The following is a 6000-nucleotide window of genomic DNA, read 5'->3' on the forward strand; positions in this document are numbered from 1 at the left end:
TGCCTGGTGCCATTGTGTTCCTTTTTCTGCTCTCCAGGTCCTAGGAGTTTTAATACCCAAATGTGTGCCACCTCCTGGGTGATTCTTGGCTGCAACAAAGTTTTGTTTGATAGTGTGCAAATAGTGTGGTTTCATGCTTGCTTCATGTTACTGGTTTTCCCCCCTTTTTGTTTTTGAGGCTACATTCCCACCTTACTTTATCTCTACAGATTACTGGCTTTGACAGTATCTGTTTTGCTTTTCCCTCCCCAGACGGGTCAGCAGTTTGAAGGTAAGCCAGACATTAGGGAAGCGTTGATGGTATATGGCTGTATACTAGAAGAGAGAAAGCAGAACACACTTCAAACCACTGCTTTTGTTCCTGCCATGCAGCCTGTGTGAGAACTTTTTCAGGTTCTTGCAGTAGCTGCAGCTCAGAGGGGGTTCACGTTGGGTTGGTACAGATTGCCTCGTCCACGCTCGTTGCTGTGGCACTGGGTAACAAGGTGAAGATCTGTTTAACCCAGAGAGGCTGTTCCAGGCCCCTGGCCGAGGGAAGGTCGTGCTCAGGCCCCTGTGGGACCTGTTGCTGCGGCAAGAGATGTGTCAGCGCAGCGGCAAGAGATGTGCTTGCCCTAGCTGTGATGACTTTCCTATCCCAAGTAAGCCAAGGTCCACTGCCCCAGCTCTGCTGCTCACCTTTCCAGCCTTTCTCCAGCTGCTCACCTTGATCACCTGGTGGTCACAGCAACCCCCAGGGCTCCCTACAGCCATGTCTGCCATCGCTTCCTCCCTGTTTCTGAGAAGTGGGTCCAGTAGCACCATACCTGGCCAGCCTACCTAGCATTTGCATCCAGAAATTGTCACGAGCGGAGTCCAGGAAACTCACGGGCTGCTTGCACAGCTTGTTTTGCTGTCCTAGAAGATACCTGCATGTAGAGGAATGAAGCTGGGTTAATTAGCATTGATAATATACAACTGTGGTCTGGCTTCAGGGGTGGTGGGTTGGCTGATATAGACAAGGTGCAGCTGTGGCTGGTTCTGGTAAGACGTTGTGCAGCCAAGAAAGAGAGAGCAGCCAAGGAAGAGAGGGGAGGAAGAAGCAGAGAAGAGGAGAGTGTACCCTGGATGAGGAGAGGCTAGGAGAAGGCAGCAGAGGGACTGGCATGAAGAGTATGTTGGTATGAGATGGTAAAAGACCTTGCTGTAGCTTGATAGTTTGGAGAGTGCTGCAACGCCCACATGAGTGAAATTCTATGCAAGGGTAAGGCCTTGCAATTGAGGGGCTTCTGATAGCTGTCTTTAGCTCAGCCACTTCATGCTCTTAGTCAGATAAGCTGTAACAAACTCCACCAGAATGTTATTTTCCATTTGACTTTGAGGTAGAGACTCTGCCAGCAGGTCTCCAGTGTCACACTGCAGCTCCATGCAAAATCCCCTACTATATGGAGATGTACATATGTATGTATATAATTAAGTATGTGTTGAGTGTATGCACTTTGGCATTGATTATTAGTAGTACTCTAAAATGCTAATTCAAGACAGGACAAAAAGTGTTGATCCATTTATTTACATCAAGATACAAAATACCTGACTAGCAGGGCAAAAGTAAAAGCTGCTCTTGGCTTAGCAGATGATCAGCGATGCTTCTAAGTCAGTGGATTCATCTGTGTTACCTAGAAAACAACTTATTTTTCTGCACCCTTTCCTAGCTGACTGTGATACCAATCTTATTCCACAAGACAGCGAATAATTATGCCAGCATGATAAAATGTGGGCAATCCTTGTCAGGATCCACTGGGATCTTTGTTTACTAAAGGATGTTGGAAAGGGAGACAGGCAAGTTGCAAGAGTGCTTACAAAGCTGAACAGAAAAGCCATTTTCTATTTCTCTTTAAAAGGTCTGGGCCTTTGTAAGTACGGCTTCTAAGTAATTAAAATATTTAAAGATCAGTTTCTCAATCTTCATACACAGTACTTTTTTTTTTTTTTTTTTTTTAATGGTCAAGAGCATTGAAGTCAGGAGAAACACTTGGCTGGAGTAAAAAAATTAATCCTGATGAGAAAACAGCCCAAGAGCCCCACTGGTCAGAACAGTACTGCTGCTATTGCTGCCAGGGGTGCTCAGCTCTGTGCAGGCTTAAAGCCAATTAAACGTCAAACACGTGCCTGACTGGACTTGTGTTTGTGCTGGACTGATCCCTGCACTGGCTCATGCTAGCAGGGACAAAGATGGAAAACCAACCCCGTTTACAGCTATGGGCAGCCTGCTGGCTTCACGACCCAGCTGACAGCGTAAGAAAGATTTTAGATCTGTAATGGCATTGTGCATATTGAGCTAATTGTGTTAGAAGACCAAGTAACCTGAAAACACTGTCTTGTATTCATATATTTGGCATCTTCCACTTTGAAGAACTTCAGATACTTAGCCCAACAATGCGAGTCTGTCACAAATAACAAGCAGCCTCTGAAAATTTGCTCATTTTCCCCTGGTCAGCTGCAGCACGGACCCCCTGGTGCGGGTGGGTGAGAGCTTCCCCCAGAGCCCTCTCCCCCAGCTCCCCGCACAGCTAAGGCGAGGAGCACCCTTCCACGGGCTGGGTGCCTGCAGGAGGCACATCGGCAGCCGGGTGTCACAGACACAAGCACAGGCATCACGGAAGGACTGAGCTCTGTAACTCCTGCTCACTCTCCAAAATTACTCTTTGGCTTTAAGGCTAAGGTATACATGAAGAAAGCCATTTCCTTACGAAATGTATGTACGAACACAGGAGGTGCGGAATCAACAGGAACAAAAATGAAGAGAGCTTTGCCATTCCTGTTTCTTCCTCCAGCATTTAAGCTTCCTCCTGTTTTGAAGGTGAGGAGCTGGCTGCTGCTCACGACCCCCTGACCAATGAGCCAGTCGGCAATCCTGCAAGGGTAGCCCTTGTGTTACCCTTCATGGGAGACGATCTGGAATTAGGGACTGCCACTTCTCGTCCTCTAGAAATGGTTATGGTTATCTAGATTCATGTCTTCTGCAGTCCTCTGTAGAATTTTTTTAGCATTTATTCAAATAAAAGGATTTTTGAGCTTTGCCCTAAATAATGAGGGGCGGGTTGGTCCCACTGTGGCAGCACTTACCACAAACCCGAGCTTGCCAGGTGACCGCAGAGCAGGTGGCCCTGGCGCTTTCATGGGCAGTCTAGTGGCCCGCTGCGGGACAGAACCTATTGAGCATTATTCAACTCCTGGCCAGAGCTGTTACATGAACCCTGTATTATATGCAGCCGCGTCTTTTACAACTGTGTCTGGAGTTAATCTACACGGCACGCTTCAGGCTTGTGTGGAAGCCCAGACACAAAGGTGGTGATGGGAGGTGGGTGGCTGAGGGAAAAATTGTGGCATTTCAAAGTGTGTAAGAGAGACCACGCTGGGCACAGTGGTTCTGTTGACCAACAGAACAGCCTTCTGTGAATCCAAGCCAGGCCTACTGGGGAGCTGTACAGAGTCCCCTGCTCAGGGACAATAATGGCATCTGGGCCTCTTTTGAGGAGTCCAGTGCTTTCTGTGGGTTTTGTGGGAGTCTGCTCAGCCCAAGGTTTGAAATCCCACCCTGAAGAGAAGTGCCTCATTTTCAGGACACGGGCAGAAATAGCTGATTGAAATGCCTTGTGATGAGTCAACACAAAAGGCAGGATGAGCAATCAGCCTTTGCAGGCCCTCGGACCCTTCTTACCCAACAGGCAGGCAGGTCAGCACCTGAAGTGATGAGCAGGACAGAGCCTGCGTAGGCAGTGGCTGCTGCCAGAGTCCAGCCCGGCAAAGGGGATGCAGGGGGGCTGGCAGGTCGGAGAGTGTTAAAAGCCCGAGTGCCTGTGTGCATACAACAGAGCAGCAGCAGGGGTCCAGCACGAGACTTAGGAAGTGGGAAAACTGAAGTGAGCAGGAAAGACTTGGAGACACTGCTCCAGACCATGCTCTCCTTGACCTGTGTTGTTTTGCCATGGTCCTGCTCGGGGAAAAGGGCTACAGGGCTGCCCTCCCTGCCTGCAGTTATGTAGAGTGGGCTTACCAAATTATATATTGTATGTTACGTACGTGGTTTGGTGGATAAACAAGCTTCCCCCAGTGAACTTCACTGAGTCCCACGCAGAGCAAAAGGACATTGTCTTCTCAAAGGGTTAGTGATTTGCTTTTAGCTTAGGGAAACTAAGGGAAACTGCTGACTGGCTACACAGCCTGCCCAGAAAGCTTTTAAACACTTTTGACTGTGCCAAAGGGATGTGAGCATTTCCAGAGAGGTGAAAGCTGTCAGTTATGAAGGGAAAAGTGCAAAAAGCATTAGAATTACCTCCCAAACTTTATTATACCTCAGTAATCTCTGGGAGGAGGAAGAGAATGTGAGTGGACCCACCCCATGGGTATAAAAATAGTCTGTTCTGCCGGTGGAGGAGGGGAAACGCAAGAGGGCTCAGTCACGGACCATGTGGGTTAGGTAAGAGGCTGGTCCCCAGTGTTGTCAGCTGGTGAGAAGGAGAAAAAGAGAGACCTTTCAGATTTCTTCTGAGTGGAGGCAGATAAAGCATGTTTTTCTTTAGTTATGGCACCTGCAAGACTTTGCCTGTGTTGCCTTTCTTAGATCTTGCAAATAAATCCTCCGTTTGTTTTAGCTGGCTGGAATTACAGGGGATTTGAATCTGGTGCCCTGGGAGCCCTCTGCCCCTAGGGGATGGCAAGCCCTTCCACTGCAACCCAGGCCACGCTGCAGAGCACCCACCTGAGGGTCTCTAGCTGAGCTGGATCGGCCCGTCCAGGAGCTGGTAACACAGGCATCTGAGTGACAAAAAGAAAGTCTCTCTCCATGGAGACTATCTCCATGTTTTACACAGAAGAAATTAAACGCTGAGCCTGCTGATGGAGGGAGGCAAGCACCTTTGGGCCAGCTGTCATAACTCATGGTGGAGCTCAAACCCTCCTGCTTTAAGTACATCTCATGCTGCTCTAGGCTTTTTATCATCTAGGATATTGATACCCCTTCTTCTGACGGGGAATCAGGAAGACCAGTCCTTTAGCCCAGACAATCCTCAACATGAAGTTCCCTGGCACTAATTATCTCACTGATGGTTGTTCAAGCAACTGTACCAACCACTTTGGGACTGGTTTGTACCTGCTAGCAAACAGGACTTTGATAGCTGGATCAAGCTTAGAAATAAATCCGGAGTCTGCTAGCTAGATGTGAAACATTGCTTCTTCAAGGAGAAGTTCCTAAGCATCCAGGTAGGATGAGAACTCCAGAGATCTGTGAGGAAGCTGAACAAATTATAAGTCTGGAGGGCTTTCATATCAGCTGCTTCAAACACATTCCTGGTATTGAAAACATGATCAGAACTAGAGTCCCCACAGTCAGCCCTGGGTGCTGTGCTTTGAGGAAATGTTCTTTCTAATCATCACTACACTGCTTCTCCTTTGCTGGCATTGAATCCAATTGGATTTGCTCAGCTGAAATAAGCCCAACTTCACAACAATCTCACATTTTTTTCGCCTTTCTTGAATGTTTTTTTATTGGCCATGAATCTGCTGCTGCCGCCTGTGACCTTTACAATTTTTCTAAGATTCCAGCGAGGCGAGGTGAGGTGTGTGCTCTTAGACCTTATACTCACAAATACAGGACTGGTTGGGGGCAGCCTTGGCTGCAGGGACTGTGAGATGGTGGCGTTCAGGATGCTGCATGGAAGAAGCAGGGCAATAAGTAGGATTGCAACCCTGGACTTCAGGAGAGTTAACTTGGCCTCTTCAAGGACCTACTCAGAGGAATCTCATGGGTTAGGGCTCTATAAGGTAGGGGGCCTAAGAGAGCTGGCTGATGCTGAAGCATTACTTCCTCCAAGCTCAAGACCCCCACGAGCAGGAAATAAGCAAAGGGGGCAAGGCTTAAGCAAACCTGACACCCACAAATCCATGGGCCCGATGGGATGCACCCCCAGGTGCTAAGGGAGCTGGCAGGTGTTATTGCTAACCCACTCCCATCATCTCTGA

The sequence above is a fragment of the Falco peregrinus genome, chromosome 3 (assembly GCF_023634155.1).
Source record: "Falco peregrinus isolate bFalPer1 chromosome 3, bFalPer1.pri, whole genome shotgun sequence".
Taxonomy (NCBI): domain Eukaryota; kingdom Metazoa; phylum Chordata; class Aves; order Falconiformes; family Falconidae; genus Falco; species Falco peregrinus.